At 45.4% G+C, this 20083-nt stretch overlaps 1 protein-coding gene across 2 annotated transcripts in view; it reads left to right on the forward strand.

Annotated features, from left to right (window-relative positions):
* Nucleotides 1-274: 274 nt before the first annotated feature.
* Nucleotides 275-20083, forward strand: part of LIFR (LIF receptor subunit alpha) — an 80307-nt gene continuing 60498 nt past the window's right edge. Inside the window, exon 1 of one of the 2 annotated variants that reach the window (XM_047853470.1) lies at nucleotides 275-552. The gene's annotated coding sequence lies outside the window, so the exon portion shown is untranslated. Of the gene's footprint in view, nucleotides 553-1051; nucleotides 1162-20083 lie in introns of those variants that run through there. The other variant, XM_047853481.1, reaches the window with a different exon arrangement.

Consider the following 20083-nt stretch of genomic DNA (forward strand, 5'->3'; position numbering starts at 1 on the left):
CAGGACTCTCCGCGGAAGCACCACCCTCGGCGCTCCGACCCCGCGCGCGGCCGCGCTCCTGCGACTCCCAGAGGCGGCCCCTCGGGCGAGGGCTGGACGCGCGCGGCCGGGCCAGGGGGCGGGGACGGCGGGGGCGCGCGGGCGGTTTCCGGCGGGGGCGCGCGGGGCGCGGGCGGCGGGGCGGGGCGGGACTGGGGGCGGGGCCGGGACAGCAGCGCCCCCCGCCGAGCGGCGTGCAGGCACCGCCCCCGCGCGCCGCAGTCCGGGCTGAAGCGTCTCGGCCGTGGCCGTGGCCGTTAGCGTTGCCTCCTGGAGGCTCTGGCGGCGGCGGCGACTCCCAGGGCTCGCGGAGGGCAGCCGGCCGCCCCCAGCTCGTGGCCGCCTCGAGCAGCCCGGCGCTGGGACTGGGGAGGCGAGGCGGCGGCGGCGGGTTGTGCCCGGCCCCCCTCCTCCTCGCCTCCGGTCCCCGGGCGACTGCGGACTCCGGGCAGCCCCCGGGCGGCGGCCGAGCGGACGGCGGGGGATGGCGAGATAGCGGCGCGGGAGCGGCCCGTGAGTGCCGGAGGCGGGTGGGCGCGGCGCGGGGCGTGGGGAAGCGCGAGCCACGGTGCCCGGTGCCCGGTGCCGTGGGCGCGTCGCCGCGAGCGCCTGGCGGCTCGGGCGGGGTGGGGGGCAGCGCTCCGGCCGGCTCCGGTCTGGGGGCGTCCGCGAGGACTGACACCGGGGTGGGGGGAATGCTCCGGGTCGTGCTCCGGCGCCCTCGGGCCACCCCGCGTCCGGGAGGGCGCCCACTCCCTGGCCGCGAAATTCTGCCCCACGTAGGGCAGTAAGTTCTGAGACCAGAGGCTACCTGGGGGATGGGAAGGAGCTTTAATTTTTATTTTCCTTTGGAGATGTAACCAGCCGGGTGATTGCGTGACCCCGTGCCTCGACTCTTCATTAATCAGTTCTTTCTCTCTTCCTCCCTTATTTATGAGTGTATTTAATTTACCTGTACTTTTTATGTGCTTCTGTCCGAAGGCGCTAACCTCGATAAAGCCAAAGTTGAAGTGTTAGCGATCAAAGTGAGGCTTCTTGCACGATGCCACTTTTGATGTGTTGTCTGAAAGGAAGGACCTGGAGTCTTGAGTTCTGACCCCTACAGAAAACTCTGCACGTCAGGTGGTTGTGCATTAACTTCAGGGCTTGAATAATGGGATTCTGGTGCCCACCTTCGGCTACCAAAAAACAAACTCAGCGGCATATGAGGTCTTTACTCTCCGTTGGGTATCTTTGTGTTCCTTTTTGTATGAGTGTGTTTAATACAGTCAAATATTGATAGAACGGGTGTGCATTTTTTTGAGTGACATTTGTGTGAAAATGAATTCTTTGCATTTGTTTTTATGTGTCCTTTTAACTTACATTTTTCAACAAAAAGGTTTCAGTTTAAGGTTTGCCTTCCCATTGTTCGTTTTCAGTTTCAGATTTCTCTTTAATTAAAAAAAGTTTTGGTTGGAGTAAAAGTCATGTGACCTAGTAGTATCATTTAGTCAGGGGTCCACAAATGAATCCTAAATTAAAGCCCATTCCCATCCGCTGCAAATGAAAAATTAAAGCGTTTGTATACTGAAAATGATGGTTGCCCCTCCCCCTAAAATTATTTTGCTGCAGATCTGAAATCATGTTTCACCAAAATCGGAGGGTTCCTTGTCTAAACAAGCCTGACAGAGGAAAGGAAACCTAAGTGTAATAGTTAGTGTGTTCTCAAAAACTGGGGACTCTCCCCTCGTTTTTGACATTGACGTCCTGTTTTATTGCCAGGTGGAAACTGTGTTAATTTGGAGACTTCATTAGGTAGTTACAAGCTCAATTTAAATACGAGGTATGTTTTCAAGGTGAACCTAGGCAGCTCTTTCCCTTCCAAGAATTGAACTGAGGCTTATTTGCTTTGTAATAGGTGAGATCACAAGCGAGCCTCTCTTAATTAGTGGAGACTTGGATTCTCTTCTGGGAATTAAGGATCAGGAACTCTGCTGTCGAATGGAACAACTTTTGTGATTTTTGAAAGCCTGTACTCTTAATGGGTCTTCTTGAATAATATGTTGGTAACCGTATACGCTATTTTGATATTGAAATGTATTGTATTAATTTGTGGGACGGGCAGTTTGTGCACACTGGAGGAGATCAAATAGATATGAAGAGCTCTGGAGTGGAAAGTCCATCTTTCTCCCTTCTCTGCAGCAAGTACCCTGGTCTCCCCAGGAATCAGGGTTCCTAGTTCCTTACATATATCTTTCCAGATATACCTTATGCTAGTATTAACGTTTTGTATGTTTCTTTTTATTTGTCTTTCCGCAAACGAGGTCACTTTGTATATGCTGTTCTGCACCAGCTCCCCGCCCTTCCCTTAGAGTACTAAATCTTGGCAGTCTATCAGTACTTAAGAGAGCTGGCTCATTCTCTGGGAGCCGCTGAGAGTACTCCAATAAGGATGAACCATAAGTTATTTAACCTCTTTTTTTTTTTTAATTGAGGTATGTGTAGGTTGTTTCTAACATTTTGTTATAAAATTATTGTAAAACTTGTGTTTTTAAAGTTTTTGAGTGGGTTTCACTTATTCCCAAAGGCAGTAGTAACATACGTCTCTGTAGCACATTCCAGGAAATAAATGCCCCTTCTCTCCAATATACACTTTTTGCTTTTGTATAATTTCACAGTGACCCGTAAAGATCTTTGATGTCTTTGTGATGAAGCCTGAGCCATGATGGCCAGTAAACTAAGGTCATATACCTTGATGAACACCTTACCTCTTTGTTTCAAGAAAAGAAAGAAAAGAACAGATACAAATTTTTAAGAATAATCTGTAGGAAAAACTCATAAGAGATTAAATATTTTTGAACATGGAGAAAAGGCTTGTACCTTTGATTAAGTTGAAGATGAAGGCAGTTTTTGTTTCATGAGACTTGTTTACCATTAGGCACTGAAATACCTGCCTTCTGTAGATTATCACCAGTATCTCATACTTTCATGCTGTTATAATATGGTTATAATTTGTACAGTTTGGGAGGTTAGAAGTAACTCTTAAGGGGAGGTATGCTTTTGGAAAATATTTGGCTCTTTAAAAATTGACATCTCAGTGCTTTTAAAATGAATCGTAGAAACAGTACTAATCCTAGAAATTGAGCCTAATACATCATAACATTTGAGTATTAGCCAATGTTGAGTTTTACATGTTTATTACATTTATTTTTGGAGCGTGTTTTTAAGATGAGGGTAAGCTATACTTTTTTTTTAACCTATCAAACAACTTTCTTAGTGTTTAAGATGTTTTCTTTTTCCTTATTATTTGGCACCTGTCATTGTAGTACAAAACTGCTAATATTGTCTATATTTGCTCTTCTTAAATAAGCATACATTGAGCATCTGTTACATTCCAGGCACCCTTATAGGGACTGCGAATATAGCACTGCACAGGGCAGGCAGACCCCACTTTTAATGAGTTCACAAATTACTGGGGGAGATGGATAAAAAGCAGAGAAGCAGTAAAGGAAATGATACCAAGTAGTAATAAGTACTGGGAAAGTAATGAGTCACTGTGGTAAAGACAGGATGGGGGCTGCTGTTTTAGATTGAGTGTTCCTGGAACTTTCTCTCAGGTAGAGAGATTTGAGCAGAGCTGAATGAGGCAAGGAGTCTGTGTGTTTGGAGGTCTGGAGGAAGAGTAGCTCAGGCAGAGGGAACCGCAGGTGCAAAGGCCCTCCGGTGAGGCTGGGCCTGTCTTACCAGAGGAGCAGAGGGCTGCCTCTGTGGCTGGGGTCCGTGATGGAGAGCAGATGGGGAGAGTGCCAGGCCGGGGAGAACAGGCACTGTACCTGGTGCCCGAGTGTTTGCACGTGTGAAGTAGTATTGTAGACGTGGAATAGAGGCCTTGGATGGGTTGTTCCTCCACCTGCTGAAAGCTCCAGGAGGGCAGGCAGGGGTCTGGCTGTTCCTCACCCTCTCCCACCAGCAGGAACAGCTGGCTGTGAATATTTGTTGAAGTAATGAATAATTGGGGAGTTTCAAAAAAATAATCCTGCCTGATTTTGGCCAAAATACTTGGATTCGGGAGTCTTGAGCTTTCCATCATGGCTGTGGCCCTTGACATTACCAAATCTGTGATGTACATCCTCTCAAAGTATTGCTTTGTGTTGGTTGCATTTGATTGCTTTTCCATGAAATTGAAGTGTGAGGGCTTAAAAACATACCTAATTTTCCAGGACATTGTAGTGACTTCTGAGTAATTTAGTCAGAAGTTTCACCTGTGGTATCAGTAGATTTGCTATTTGCTTGAGCATAACATTTTCAAAGATGCCTTTTTTTGGGTTTTGTTTACTGAATGGATGAATTCCTTTGAGCAGATGACAGACTAATGAGCAAATAAAATATATGTACTTTATGCAGGTACTTCTATTCTCACAGGAAGAATGTGTGCATGTTCTATTTTAGGGAATATCAGGAACTGGGGTATTTCCTCTTCCCAACTTCTAATCTGTTTGTCATTCTAAATACATGTTCCCTTACATTAATTGAAAGCGTGGGAAATGAGTTTTGTGCCAAGTAATTGTTATAGATGTTTAATAAGAATCTGTTATCTTTCTCTTGACTGTGACTTTTTGGCTTCTGTGTGACATTAGGAATTTGGTCATCTCGCAGAGTGAGGGTTTTAAATTTTTTAATTTGGTATTCGAACTGGTTGATACCAGAACCGAGTAAGTTGTTTCTAGGTTTCTCTTCCAACTTTTTCTCATGAGTTCTGCACAGACACTGTAAAGGATGGATTCTGTGGCTCCTAAAACTTAAGTCAGCTTTGCCCTTGTCACTGTCACTGCAGCGAAAGCTCTTTAGCGGTATAGCAGAAGCACGTGAGCATCTGTTTTATATGTAACTCGTTGTGGTCACTTAGCAGCTTAGATGTTTGAGCTGAAGTACTTTTCCTGCCTCCTTTGTATTTCCTCTGTGAACCACAGAGATGCAGAATTCCAAATCAGACTTTGGTTGTCTGAAATCAGAGCAGATACTTTCTCGCCCATCACTGCTGCTCATGTTGCTCACATAAGCAAAGGTTGTGTTTATCAGATGCGGTTTTATGGGTTTTATGTTGGAAGTTGGAGAAGAACTTCTGGTGGGTGAGCTTTTCATGGAATTTTGCACAGAGGTGAGAAAAATCTTGGCATTTACCCAATTCTTCTTTTGTGTGTCAGGTACAGAAGACGACTTGGAATCCTGATAGGTGCCTGGAGTTGAGAATCTCTCTGTGCTATTAAGTGGCAGCATTCTGCACTTAGACCACAAAGAAGTGATGTCACTTCCTGAAAGTGTGTGTGTGGCCTTTCCCTAGAAGGGGGCTTGGGTTACTGAGGCCCCTTGCTGCGCCTTCCTCTCACTGCTCTCAGAAGCAGCCTTCAAGGAGACTCTGGATCTGAGGACAGTGGAAATGGTGGCGGCAGGAACATCTGGTGGAAAATAACAAGTGGCAGAAGTAGTGTTTCCCATTTCTAATATTAGAAATGCTAGTGGGGCAGTGAGTGGTAGACGTTCTGTGGGCAGAATTGTGTGTCTGTTGAGCTGGGGGTGTGGGTGAGCTGGGGAGAAATGAGAATCCGCTACCCGGCCCTGAGTGCCGCAGCCCTTGAAAGTGCCGCCGTGCCGCCTGAAAGCTGGGGTGCCGGCCGTTCCTGGCCACACGCTTGGAGACCCACTGCCGTACCAGCGAGGTCCTGTTTCACATTTCATGCCTCAGTATTCATAGTGCAGTACAAAAGTGAAGGAGGCAAGAAGGTTTTAGAAACCTCTTCAAAGAAACTGTTAAAGTTGGGAGCATAAATCTTCATCTAATTGGAAACCTCTCCTGTGTTTATTCCTCGAAGATACCTGGCTCACCAGAGTTTTACCGTGAATGTAAAATTATCTTTTTTGGAGATCCAGGTTCAGGTTTTGTGGAACTATATAGAGCTTAAAATGCAAAGCACGTATCAGTAATAAGAACTTACGCATTCAGACAAAACCGAAGAAAGTATAGAATTTGAGAGCCACAAGAGGTCGCAGGTCATCGGGTCCACTTCTTAAGTTTACTTGCGAAGAGACCAAGACCAGAGCTGCTGTAATTTGCCCAAGAATCCAGTGGCTCCAGACTGGGACTGTGGAACCACGATGTGCTGATTCTTCGCTACAGGGCCCTGAGCCTCCCCCCTTAGAACAGCAGCTCCTTGAAGGCAGGGACTCTGTGGGGTTCGCCACTGTGTCCTCAACAGAGAACATTGCCCAGCCCATAGGCATTCAGATACTTGTTGCTAAATGAGTATCTACAGGATTTTAACAACTTCAGAGTGCCCCATTAGCTATAATATAGTACAGTATTTATAAAACTTGAAAGAATATGCAATTTCATGAGTTTCTTGTTAAAAAAATATATCACATTACTCTTAAAGCCCCCAATATTAAGCCTCATATTAGCCAGATGAGAAAGTGAAGGTGTGGCATTTTACTTACTAGCTTGGCACTTTTCTGAGTCTGGCTTCACTACATTTTCTAATTGTCATTCTGTAAGCTCTGTCAGCTGGGATCTGATGTCATTAACGTTTTATATTTTGTTTTTGAAGACAGGTATTTTAAAATACAGCATTTGGGCACCTGGGTGGCTCCGTCAGTTCAGCGTCTGACTCTTGATTTCGGCTCAGGTCTTGATCTCATGATTAGGGAGTTTGAGCCCTGCATTGTTTCCATGCTAATAGCATGGAACCTGCTTGGGAGTCTCTCTCCCCCCCTCTCTCTCTGCCCCTCCCCTGCTTGCCCTCTCTCTCTCTCTCTCTCCCTCAAAATAAATTAATTAATTAAATAAGTTTAAAATACGTCATTTGTTGTCTGAATTGTTTGCTGTTTCTCCACATATGTTTTACCAGTCATTTCACTATTTTTAAAACCGAAGGCCATATAGGGATTTGATTGTTTAAAAACAAATGTAGGGGCGCCTGGGTGGTGCAGTCGGTTAAGCGTCCGACTTCAGCCAGGTCACGATCTCGTGGTCCATGAGTTCGAGCCCCGCGTCAGGCTCTGGGCTGATGGCTCAGAGCCTGGAGCCTGTTTCCGATTCTGTGTCTCCCTCTCTCTCTGCCCCTCCCCTGTTCATGCTCTGTCTCTCTCTGTCCCAAAAATAAATAAACGTTGAAAAAAAAAATTTAAAAACAAATCTAGCCAAAGGGACGGGGGAATTGTCACTTTCAAATCCTGCTGGTGGGTGTTTGAATTGTTACAACTTTCCAGGAGGGCAATTTGGTATTACTCATCGAAAGCCTCAAAAATGTGCCATGTCTCTTAGTCAGGCATTTCCATCACAAGGAATTTAAGCTAAGGAAAAAAAAACATGTGTACAGAGACCAATCTGTAGCAATGGTTCTTACCTCCACGCTGCGTGTGGAGACCATATTCCTCAGTAGCTGTCTTTCCCACACTGGTTCTTAACTTGATGGGAAGTCCACTTAGTGTGGAGTGTCTCAAAATTGCACGGGGTGCTCTCTGAAGTTTGGGAAAAAGACATTTCCAGAATCTGGTGACGTCCCCACAAAGTACACACAGAAAAACAAACAACCTCTAATTTGCAAAATGATTTTTGTAGCTTTGTTTATAGTTCTAAGCTAGAAACAGTTTAAATGCTCAATAATAGGGATTGGTTAAACAAATTGTGGTATGTACATGTAATGGAAAAAACCCTTTATTCATGAACAGTGAGGTAGGTATTCATGAACAGTGTGGTATGTACATGTAATGGAAAAAACCCTTTATTCATGAACAGTGAGGTAGGTAAGGGAGTAATTTATTGATGTGAAAGATATTCAGAATTTGCAAACTGAAAAAGCAGATTGTAAAATGGCGTGTGTAAAGAAAAAATTTTTTTAATGTTTGTTTATCTTGAGAGAGAGAGCACGAGCAAGCAGGGGAGGGGCAGAGTGAGATGAGAGGGAGAGAGAGAGAATCCCAAGCAGGCTTGGCACAGCACAGAACCAGACATGGGGCTCGACCTCATGAACCTCGAGATCATGACCAGAGCCAAAATCAAGAGTTAGCCGCTTAACTGACTGAGCCACCCTGGCACCGCATGCATGTGTAAATTGATCTAAGTTTTTTGGTGATTTTATTTTGGAGGGCGAATGTGACAGAGCGTCTAGAATACAGAATGTGTATACAGTTTTCTACCTATTATATGGGAAAATGTCAGGGAGATTATACACCAAATATTAGGTAGGATTATCTTTGTGTGTTGAAATTACAAGTGACTATTAGTTATTTTTTTTTATTACTGTTTTCCTGATTTCCACTATATAAAGCATGTTATATAATTAAGACAATGGGATCAGATGCTATTTCCCATTTACTGGTTGTGTGAACCTGGGCAGGTTCTGTCTCTCTTTCCTTATCTGTAAAATGGGAATAATGATGTCCAGCTCAAGGTGCCTGAAGTAGCGTTTGATAAGTGTTACCTTGACTTCACCTATCTGATATGATTAAGACCAATATTATATTTCTATTAATATAGAATTTCTAAGCAGAATAATTTGTTTTACAAGTCCCATTGTTGTGAAAAGCATTTCAGGACATTCTGACAAAATATTTCATTGCTTTTGGTCGCTGATTTTGTTGAATTTTTATTTCGTTTATACTTTTTTTTTTTTTAAGTTTATTTATTTAGAGAGAGAGAGAGAGGGAGAACACGCATGGGAGGGACAGAGAGAAAGAATCCCAAACAGGCTCCCCACTGTCAGCGTGGAGCCCTATGTGGGGCTCAAACTCATGAACCATGAGATCATGACCTGAGCTGAAATCAAGAGTTGGACGCTTAACTGACTGAGCCACCCAGGCACCCTGCATTTTTATTTACTTTAAAACTGAAATGCTTTCCATTGCCAAGAAATTTTATTTTGAATTGAAGGCTTTTTTCCCCTTCTGTTTTTGTCTTTAACAGTAGTAAGTTCTTGAAGGTCAAGGTCTCGTCATCTTTCCTTTTGTAGAGTCAGAATGAAATGTGATTCACTCCTTCAGTAACTGTTAGGGGCCTTTTTTTCCTGGGCGGTGGGTAGGCATCAGGTACACAGCAGCGCCCAGGACAGACATGCCCCATCATTTGTATGACATGGGAGGTGACCAGGACGGTTCAGGGCCAGGAGGCACACTCACACTCAATAAAAGGTCTTCCGCAGCTGACAGACACGTAGACCTCATTTCCTCCCCTGCAATTTTAAAAGAAACTTCGTTGTGATGTTACTTTTCAGTGAAACAAACTGTGCCTCCTGCTTATTCCACAAAGCACCTGAGGAGCAGACTGGGTTATTGTTGCCTTCACTGACAGTTTACATTACACCTGCTTGAGATACCCGAGGCTAAAAGTCTCTAAATTGCTGCTGTGTGTCTTCTGTGAAGGACGGGCCTTTCTGAGCTTACCTTTTATAAAATTACTGTGATGGGTTCCTACTAGTAAATTTAGGACCGAATGGAATACGTGGATCCCATTTGAGAAATTCTAGCACATACTCTTACTGAGGGTGAGGACAATAAAGCATGCACTTTAGAGTAATGTTTCTACTTGACAGTGTATAAAACGACATTAATTTTGTAATTTCCTAATGTAAGGGCAGTTTTTAAGTTGGCAACAGTTGAAATATTCTGATGCAAAGCAGACCCAACAGTCACGGAGGAAGCCTTGGAATTTCACAGGTAGTGACCTTGCGTATCATTCCCCTCAGACAGCCTGATAAAAGAACGTGGTCCCCACAAACCTTTTTTCTTGTGTCTACAAAATGCATGGAAAGTTAAGTCATGCCACAGGTCAGAGGCACCAGCAGAGCCAACATTTTATTCTTCATTTATCTCACGTTTTTCCTGTCTACACCATTGCTTTGCATGGTCCATTTTACCCCCTCAGCAGTTAGCTTCCCTTTTTTGGTTGAGGAAAGACCACTTTGCAGAAAGAAACACGCTTTCTCTCTCTCAGTGAGATGTACTGAGTATGCATTGGCGAGTAGGAAGCAGCCAAGCCGTGTTGACATGCGGACGGTAGGCTGTCGGCTAGACATCGAATTTAGCGCACTCGCCCTTTCTCAAACACCAGCTTCAATAAAATTACAGACGTCTCTGTTTTGGAACTTTTCAGCTCTCTTCCAGATAATCAAAGCTGTGATTGCTGTACTCACACATCCCATGGGCTGTATTTATTGCTGGGATCAAAAGCTCAAACACTTGCAGGTGCAGTGAAGGTCACGTACCTTGCTGAGTGCGTCCGATCTGCCTTTTGTTTCCATGCTTTTGGTAGACACAGTGAGCGATTCTTCACTTTCTTTTTACTACACGGTAGACAGCAGTGATGATCTAGATGGTAAATGGCAACTGGAAGTTGTCTCAGTTCTGGGGACCAGTAAGGAGAGACACCAGGGGAGGTTGCTGTGCAACGTGAGCTTCGTTTCGAAGGATGGGCTGATGTTTGTTCAACAGACGAAGAGTAGGACGGACATGCCGGGCGGAGGGTGCAGCGTGTGCAGTGACCCAGAGGACCACCGAGTCTGGCGTGTCTGGGGCAACTTGAGCGCAAGGGCAATGTGTGCAGAGGTGGGATTGGGAAGTTAAGAAAGCCTCGTGTCCTGCTAAAGTTGGCGCCTTTTCCAGTAGGTCAGGGAGACTGGTGGGAAACTTCAGGCCTGTGAGACCAGCATTTCAGAAACGTCACCTGGTTGTGCCGTTGAGGGTTTGGGGAGCCGGAGACCAGTGAGGAGCACTGCAGCAATGCAGGCCGAGGGGAAGGGGCCCCCGCCAGGCCCGGCCCCTGAAGTTCGTCTGTGTTGTCCTAACAGTGTCCAGGCGGTGGCACACAAGCTCCTCTCGCACCCGGCCCTCCGTGCCCGTTTTTCAAGCTTCTGATTGAACTCCGAGCAGAAGCATTCCATGCGTTTAAAGCTCCCAAGCACTGGTCTACTGATGGCTTCTCCTTAAGTTGCTAAATGTTCAAGGGGTTCCCAAGTGTGCGTGGTAGGTGGAGCCCGGAGCGATGACGTAGCTGCTTGGGTTAAAGATGTTGGTCAAAGGGTAGGAGCTTTCAGTTCTAAGGTGAGTGGGTTCTGGGGATCTAATGGACAGCAGGGCGAGTACAGTTAATTTTGTATTGTATGCTTAGAAATTGCTGTGAGAACAGATCTTAAGCATGTCCACTCTGCACACACAAAAAAGTAACTGTGAAGCGATGGACGTGTTAAGTTGATTGTGGTGGTCATTTCACGGGGTACATGCATATCAACACATCAAGTTGTACACTTGAAAAGTATACAGTTTTGTCAGTTCTACCTCAGTAAAGCTGAGAAAAAAACGGAGTAGGTACACCTGTGGAGAGATGGGATAAGAAAGTGTGGTGTGAGATTTATATTGAAGCAAGAACTTCTTTTTTATTCTTTAATAATTTTTTTATGTTTTAATTTTTTTTTTGAGAGAGAGAGAGACCACGAGCTGGGGAGGGGCAGAGAGAGGAGGGTGGGGGACAGAGGATCCGAAGCGGGCTCTGCGCTGACAGCAGAGAGCCCGATGGGGAACTAGAACTCATGTACTGTAAGATCATGACCTGAGCCCAATCGAATGCTCAACCGACTGAGCCACCCAGGCGCCCTTGAAGCGAGAACTTCTCATAGTTTGAGCAATAATAAAGACAATAATAGTCTCTGTTTCATATTAATGATACCTTGTCATTTGATTACCTACCTGTTAATTTTTCAGACTAAAAGTGAATCCTCCAGTTTTAATGCCACTGGAGGAGAGGATTTTATGCATTGTGGTAAATGAGGAGGCAAAAGAGTTATCCTTATTGTTAGTATTTTGGCAGTTACGTTACATTATTGGCCCATTTCACTGATCAGTCTTTGGTGTTTTTCCCACATGTGGCTGCTAAATTATGTCTCTTCCAACCTGTGTTTGTTCATTTTCTACATGTGTTGTCATTGTCAGCATCAGCGTCATTTTGGACTTGAAATGATCAATGCTGAATTTATCTTATTGGATTAGTTTGTTGGATTAGTTTATTAGAATCCTCATTATTACATGCAGTATATTTGCTGTTTTGCCCATTTTTTTCATCCACGGATTTGACGAATGTGATTCCTGTGTCATCATCTAGTTCGTTAATGACAATGTCAAGAGAAATAGTGTGTCACACCTGTCAGTAAACTTTGTCCAGGGTGACGTCATCCGCTAAGAGGCACCCCTTGAGTAAGGCTGGGGAACATGGTGAAAGAACCCCCTTCACTCTTTTGCGTACAACCTGTGTCTCTTTATCTTGTTCATAAATACCTTTCAGTAAATATGTTCTGTTTCTGACGCTTGCTTTCCCAGTTCAGTAGCCTCATCAGGTAAGGGGGTGAGGGGTGGGGGCTGAGTACACTGGCCTAGGGTCCCTTTCCTGACATGTCCTGCAGTCTGACCCAGGATCATTGTAAAGCTTCCGTGTCTCTGGTCTGTAGAACCTACTTTCTTGACGGAACGTCTCACAGAACATCCCTTTCCAAAACGGTTTTGCCAGAAACCAGTTATTTCTGTTGTATTTTTCATTCTCTGTTCCACTCTGTTCAGAAGTTTCAAGTGAATGTAAGGTGCAGTGCTCTGCCCCCACATCTGTACAAAATGTTGTAGACTGTGGTCTGAAGCTAAAGGTTTTGTTTTAATTCTTTTTCTTTTCCTTTTTTTTTTTTTTGAGAAGCATTCGTATTCTAAAATAATGCTTCAGATTTTGAGATCTGTAATTAAAGAATACCATAAAGGAAAGAAAAGGACCCAGTGAATTCTTTTGGAGAGGAGAGCTTTGAGATTCCAACCCCAAACAATGTTAAGAAACATTCAGGCCCCTTTTGGTCGATATCTGTGCACTGAAATATAAATCTTCAGACCGTTTATATTTTAAGATCATTTCAACAACAAGTCAAGAATTTTTTAATGCCAATACATTTTGAAAACAGGTTGTTAACTGGTGCCCTAAGAACTGTACTTGGCCTTCAGATATGTTTCCTTTGGCCCACATAGTGTTTTGTAAAGAATTAGTTGCCAGCGTTAAAAATAAGGAGATTTCACGTTACAAAACCAAACCAAACCTGCCTTCCTGTCCCTTTTTTCAAAAAGGGTCAAAAAGGTCTGTGACTTCCGGGGCCCTGTGTTCCCACGTGGCAGTTATGTGGGAGTCCAGCACGAGCTCCAGGCTGCCCGCCACCGCTGTCCGCTCTGTGCTTGTTCCCTGCAGCCAGCTCCACTCGCCTCGTCCGGCTGGTCCTCGGAGTAGGTTTGAGCTTGCACCTGCTGGGTTAGGAGCTAACCAGTTCCGAGTATACTTGGGAGAACAGCAAGGTGGTAGCAGTCTGCAGTTTTGTTCCCTGAACACAGGCTGTCTGACCTCTGTCTTGAGGTGACAGCCGGAAGTGCCTGGTAAAGCAGGTGGAATTTCCCCAGGAACAGCACGCAGCTGGGCAGCTGGGCAGGGTGGAGGAGGCCAGCACTCTTCACGCATTCTAGCTCTGCTGGTTCCCGGTGACAAGCAGCGTGCCCCAGGAATGAAACAACTGTGCATTTCTTAGGACATGGAAAGTAGGGGGAAGTAGGCCTGGGCGGTAGTTGTCTGATTCTAGAGACATCAGGGAATTTGTCTGAGGTCACATACCTGCCACCTGGTCAGTGGCGGAATAGGGACTGGAGCCCAGGACTTGTTGCCCTGGTTCAGTGAGTTTTCCACTGCACATTTTTCATTTATGTGTAATTGTCTAGAGATGGGGGAATTAGGCCTGGATTCAAATCCACGTTCTGTTCCGGACAACATGTGTGACCTCAGGCAAGTGTCAAAACCTGTCTGTGCATCATTTTCCTTGTTATAAAGAAGGGGAGAATAATGATACTGACCTCATAGGGTGCTTACGGGGATTAAATATGATACTGCATTTAAAGAACTTAAAGCAATGCCTGCTTGTGATAAATAATGTATTAATAATGCATGATACCTGAAAATAACATTTGTACATTCTATATTATCATAGTAGACTTAGCTGAAACCAGCATCGCAACCATACAAAACTATTACATAATCATTTTTTTCCTCTTAGAATTTAGAAAGGGCTTTTAGGATGGCTTTACTCCATGTATTTTTTTTTTTGAAGCCAACAATTTGAGCCAATTTTACCTTTTTATTCATAATTTTTTTCTGTTGCGGACAGGCGCATTCAAAAGCATACCATACAGCTTCCTCTTCAGAATGTAAAGAAATAATTGAGTGTCATGAAAATATTTTCAGTTCCCCACCAAAAATGCCATTTGGGTGGATTTGTTCAATTCACTGAATAGATCTTGGATATATTGTGCATATAAAACCCTTTCAGATGCAGGAGTGTTATAAAGATAAATCTCTGTTCCTTAGGGAGCTCATAATTAATGGGAAGAGAGGGTTGGAGGAAGGGAAAGCGTAACCTCCGTTAATACCTGGTATGATACAATAAATGCCCGAGGTGGAACTTGTGCAGGGTGCACTGGGAACATTAAGCGATGCCAGCGTCTGGGCGTGATGGCCTGCGAGAGATCCAGGAGGCAAGGACGCCCAAGGACAGGGAGTTGAGAAGGAGGATCAGCTTGTGGGGCCGAAGTTTGAATTTGAGTTTGGACGTACAGCCTGAGCAGTTGGTTGGGCCGCCTCCTGACTGTTGGCCTGAAGCTTGAAGAGACAGTGAGGGCTAGAGATGGAGAAGCTGATGGAAGCCAGGTGAGTCATCGCCGAAGCCAGAGGCCACGAGGTGGATTAAGCTGTGATTAAAGTACATGTGATGGCGATGCTGCTGAGGGCCCGCCAGAGCAGTAGCCTTGGAGAGAGGGGGAAAGGGTTGGGGGGGAGAGGTGGAGCCACGTGTAGGAGGTAAAACTGGTGAGTAGGTGGACGAGGTGGGGAAGAAGGTGGGGTTAAGGGTGACTCTCGCTTGGGTGACCCAGGAGAGACTGGTGCCACGAACAAGACCTGGGGCGCAAGAGAGTAGGTTGGGAAGGGAAACTGAGTTTAATTTTATACCTGTGGAGTTTTTGAGGGATCTGTGAAATCTCTAAGTGGATATGTCACGTCAAAATATTTGTCATTCTTGAAGGACCTCATTTGAGTGGATTTGTGTAGATAAACAAGAAGTTGCCTGGTGGACAGATGGTTCATCTGTGGCTGGGAAGAGACCAGTCCTAGAAATACGGATTTGGACATCATTAGTTGTGAACGATGATTAAAGCCACCGAATAGATGATGCTGTTCAGTGAAGATGCACAGGGTGAAAGAACGGTGGGCTAAGGGAGTCCCTTCCCAGCAAGGAAGTTGAGAAGGAATGCTCTCTTATGGGCATCTCTAATCAACGGGGGAAGGAATGAATTCTTTAATTAGTGGTGTTAGGGTCAGCGTAACCTTTGGGGGCCAGGGGAACCTGCGTCCCGAATCCTCTTGTACACCGAAATTAATTTCAAAAGGACCAAAGTTTCAGATGTTAAAAGCCTTAAATGTACTGGAAGATTAGATGAACGACCATTTTTACAACTTCGGCATGAGGAAGTGTTCACGGTCAGAAACCAGAAAGGACAAAATTGGGAAACCTGACTTAATGAAAGTCCAACAAAACCTCACTGGAAAGTAAGAAAACAAGCTGGAAATATGTGCAGTGCATGTAGCAGTCCATCTGTATACTGGGCTGTGATGTTAGGCTGTTTCTTATCAAGCAGTGAGAAAAATATTAGTGTCTAATTAGAAAAATGGGCAAAAGACAGAATGAGCATTTTATTCATAAAGCATCTCAGATTACCAATAGACACGTGAAAGGTAGTTTTGACTACATATTCAGGAAATGCCATTTATGGCCTAACAGATGGAAGAGATCAAAATTAAAAAAAAAAAAAATCCTTGATCTTGGTGAGAGTGTGGGGAAGCAGGTACTGGGGAATGAGCTGTTCCTGATTGTTTTTGGAAGGTAAGCTTTTATCGTGCTTTTCCCCAGCACGTTGAAGATCCCTTGGCTGATTTTGGACCAAGAAGGAGTGTTCTTCAGGTTGTTTCTGTACTATAATAATAGAGCGTTTAACTCTTGTGATAGAAGGCAAAAACCAGTTCGCGGGTGTGATAGACATTGTTAGCATTTATTGAAGGCTGTTGCATGTCAGCGACTCTGACCGCCCATCGGAGGTGAGAGGCTAATGTACAGACCTCAGTCGGCAGGGCCGTGGAGTGTCTGGTGGATCCTGAAGCACAGGAGGAGTTGGGGATGTGGAGCATCCCAAGAGGCAGTGGTTGGAGGGGGGTCCTGAGGCCTGTGAGAATGTGTGGAGCTGGAGGGTGGTTCCCTGCTGCAGTGGGGGGTGAAGGGGATGGCTCTGGAGGGTTTTGTCTACTAGGCTGGCCAGGAACTTGACGCTGGAACCATGGGGAGTCTTCAGAGGCGTCTTAGACACCAGAGGGGTGTACTCAAAATTGTTTTTTTTTTTTTTCTGAACGTTTATTTATTTTTGAGACAGAGACAGAGCGTGAATGGGGGAGGGGCAGAGAGAGTGGGAGACACAGAATCGGAAGCAGGCTCCAGGCTCTGAGCCATTAGCCCAGAGCCCGATGCGGGGCTTGAACTCATGGACCGCGAGATCGTGACCTGAGCTGAAGTCGGACGCCTAACTGACTGAGCCACCCAGGCGCTCCTCAAAATTGTTTTGACACGCTGAAGTTGATAGTGAACAGCCCCTTGAATTAACAGGGAAGTCCTCACTGGAGTGAAGATCATCAAAACTGAAGGAGAGGAACGTAAAGATCCTGAAAAACAAAAAGTCAGACCGAGGAACACTTTTGGGGAAACGCTATCCTGCAGAATCCACGAAGACATATTCTTATAGCACAAGTCACATTTCATTATCATTCTCCTGCACGCAGATTCAGATTAGAGCAGGATAATGGAATCCGGAGGCCATGGAGATGTCTCTCAGATTCCCAAACATTTCTTGGCTCACAGGGCTCTTGATGTTTCATTGTTTTCATGGTGCCCCTAGGTCCAAAGAAATGCCTAACAGCTCTTTTTGTGAAGTACTTAGTTCCAGACAACTTAGTATTTATGACCTGACACTTTAGTAGCGGTTTGGAAAAATAACGCATATCAATTTTTAAAACAAAGATAATATTTTGATGTTATTCTTTAAAAGCCACATGTGTGAAAGATAATATTTTGATGTTATTCTTCAAAAGCCACTTGTGTGAACCTGTTGGGTACTGCATACCTTCTCAAACCTTGGAAACAGGTCGGGATACTGCCACCCTTGTTTCCATTTATACGTTGATATCTGGATGGGTGGTGCTTGTATTTTATCATAGCACCCAATGACCCTGTCTTTGCAGGATAAGTGATGTCATTGAGAGGAATGTAGCATCGCCTAGTGTTGAAAGTGACCTACCTTGGTGTGCCTGGGTGGAGCAGTCTGTTAAGCGAAGCATCCGACTTGGGCTCAGGTCATGATCTCACAGTTCGTGGGTTCAAGCCCCGCATCGGGCTCTGTGCTGACAGCTCAGAGCCTGGAGCCCGCTTCGGATTCTGTCTCCCTCTCTCTCTGCCCCTCCCCCACGTGTGTGTGTGTGTGTGTGTGTGTGTGTGTGTGTGTGTTGCATGCGCTCTCTCTCTCTCTCTCTCTCTCTAAAAAAAAGAAAGAAAGAAACAGAAACTGACTTGCCTTCCTAACTTGAGCTAAAGGTTCTGACAGTGTTGGACAGTGATGTCACTTTGTTTCCTTTGAAAATTTAAAATACACTGTAATATCCCAGATGGCTTGCTTTTGTGCCTTGGGGCGCCTCAGTGCGTCCATTGGGAACTGCAGCTCCGACTCTGTGTTCTGGGCTGGGCAGTCCTTGGGTCAGCCATCAGCCAGCTTAAACTTGTGAGTGTCAGTGCCGTGCTGGACAGTGGGGGCTTACGGTGAACGGAGAGGCAGCATCCTCTCAAGGAACTTGGAGTCTGTGGGAGGAATTACAAAACTGGGAAGTGATGCCTGGGAGCCAGGGTCAGCAAGCTTTCCCTAGGAGGCCAGGTAGTAAATAAATCTTTTAGGCTTTGCTGGCCATGCAGTCTCTGTGGACACTGCCCAGTCCTAACACTATAATGCGAAAGCAGCCACGGGTAGCATGTAACAAATGAGCACGGCCGTGAGCTAGTAAAACTTCATTCACAAAAGCAGACATGGCCCACGGCTCATTGTTTGTGCAAGCCCTGAACTAGAGATGTGATTAAAGCGTGGAAGCAGAAGAAGGAGCCACTGACCTGCCGGGGAATCCCAGAAGGGATCTCAGAGGCCGCCCTGGGCTCTTCCTACCTCCTGCCAGGAGTTTCCCAAGTGAATGGAGGAGAGGAGGTGACAGAAAGCCATACAGAAAGGAATTCCAGGCCCAAGGGAAATACTTGCAGATACAGGGAGTTGTGAAGGGGTGTGGCAGCTTGGAAATGGTAACTGTTAGAGGGGAGGGCACAGGGCTACAGTTCCATGGATCATTTCTCTCATGTTTTGTTTCCTCCCTCATTTTTTGGTGAATCGCATCCTCTAGTAGCCTCCGGAGAATAGGTACGTGGAGGTGTAGCTTTTGAGTTCTGGCATAGCTTTATAAAATAGATTTTATCATCTCTCGTAATTAGTAGTTTGAGAATAGAATTCAAGTGTGAAAATAATTTTTGCACAGATTCTGGAGATGTTCTCTTTAGCTTTCAATGCCAAGAAGTCTGATACTCCCCTCCACTCCCCCACTGTGTCTGTGGACCACACACCCAGTGTCTCCTCTGCAGCCCGCTCTGAAGATAGTGCTGTCACTGTCCCAGTGTGCTGGCGGAGGGCTGGTCGGGTTCATGCAGCAAGTCCCAGCGTCCTGGTTTTAGAGAACTGTTCCCATAGTGTCTCATTTCCGAAAACTTGTATGGATGGCCTTCCCCTCCCTGGAAGCTTTTGAAATTTTCTTTTACACAGTTATTCTCAGTGATGTACTTTGTTGTAACTGTAAATTCACTGTGCTGAATACTTGCCCGGCTCTTTGAGAACTAGACTTTTTTGTAGCTGAATATATATATATATCAACAATTCTTTGTCTTTGTTATTGCAGTTCTCTCTTAATTAATCTTCCCAAAACACCACTTCCTTCAAGCTTCTCTCTTCCTGAAAAACCTTTACTGTTTTCCTACACAGTCTAGTCTCAGTCTGCCTTTCCAAACCAGCCAGGTTTGTGTTTTTCATAGGTATGTCTCCCTCAACTCAAATCCCCACACTTGATTTAACAGCACAGTGGGGTCTCCCTAACTGCAAAGAAGTTTATGTTCCTGCCAAGCCTTCTTCAAAGGCAGTGCCCCGGAGCTGAAGATCTCGTGTATAGGGGAGGTGGAGGTGGGGAATGCAGTTAGGAAACTAGTTGCTGGTCACAGTTTTTCAACGTTTTCTTTTGTCCTCTAATAAAAAAGAATAAAGAAGGGACACTAAAAGAGTATGAATCAGCAGTATGGATACTGTTTACTTTCCATTCAGTCTCCCTTGCTTGGGGGTAAACATTCCAGCATCTCTCCTGTAGGTTTGGTGATCTTGCCTTGTAGTTAAGTGGCTTTTCTCCCTCCAGTGTGCAGTTCCTTTTCTGAATCGGTGACAGGAAGTATCTCATGGTGATGACAAAAAGCTACATTCTCGGGATGAAGGATGCTCTGGGTCATCTTCATTCATGTCTCCCTGACTGAACAGGTGTTTCTCAAGCCCCTTCCCGCTGGCTGTAGTGCCACCCGGCCACTGTAAGGAGAGTCCTGCCGGTAGGATACACTAGCTCTCTGCCACATTTCCCCTTCCCTCCTCACCCCGCTCCCCCTCCTCCCTCCATCCCGCCAGAAGAAAAATCAGATCAAGCAAAATCTGTCGACTGCAGTTTCTGGTCCTTCTCTGCCTTTAGCTTTACTTCCCTCTTTTCAACCCTCTTTTCTAATTGTCCTCAGCAGAAAGGACCAAAACCTCATGTAGATTGGAACCAGGATTCTCAAAGCTGAGGAGGAAGCAATCC

The sequence above is a fragment of the Prionailurus viverrinus genome, chromosome A1 (assembly GCF_022837055.1).
Source record: "Prionailurus viverrinus isolate Anna chromosome A1, UM_Priviv_1.0, whole genome shotgun sequence".
Classification (NCBI taxonomy): domain Eukaryota; kingdom Metazoa; phylum Chordata; class Mammalia; order Carnivora; family Felidae; genus Prionailurus; species Prionailurus viverrinus.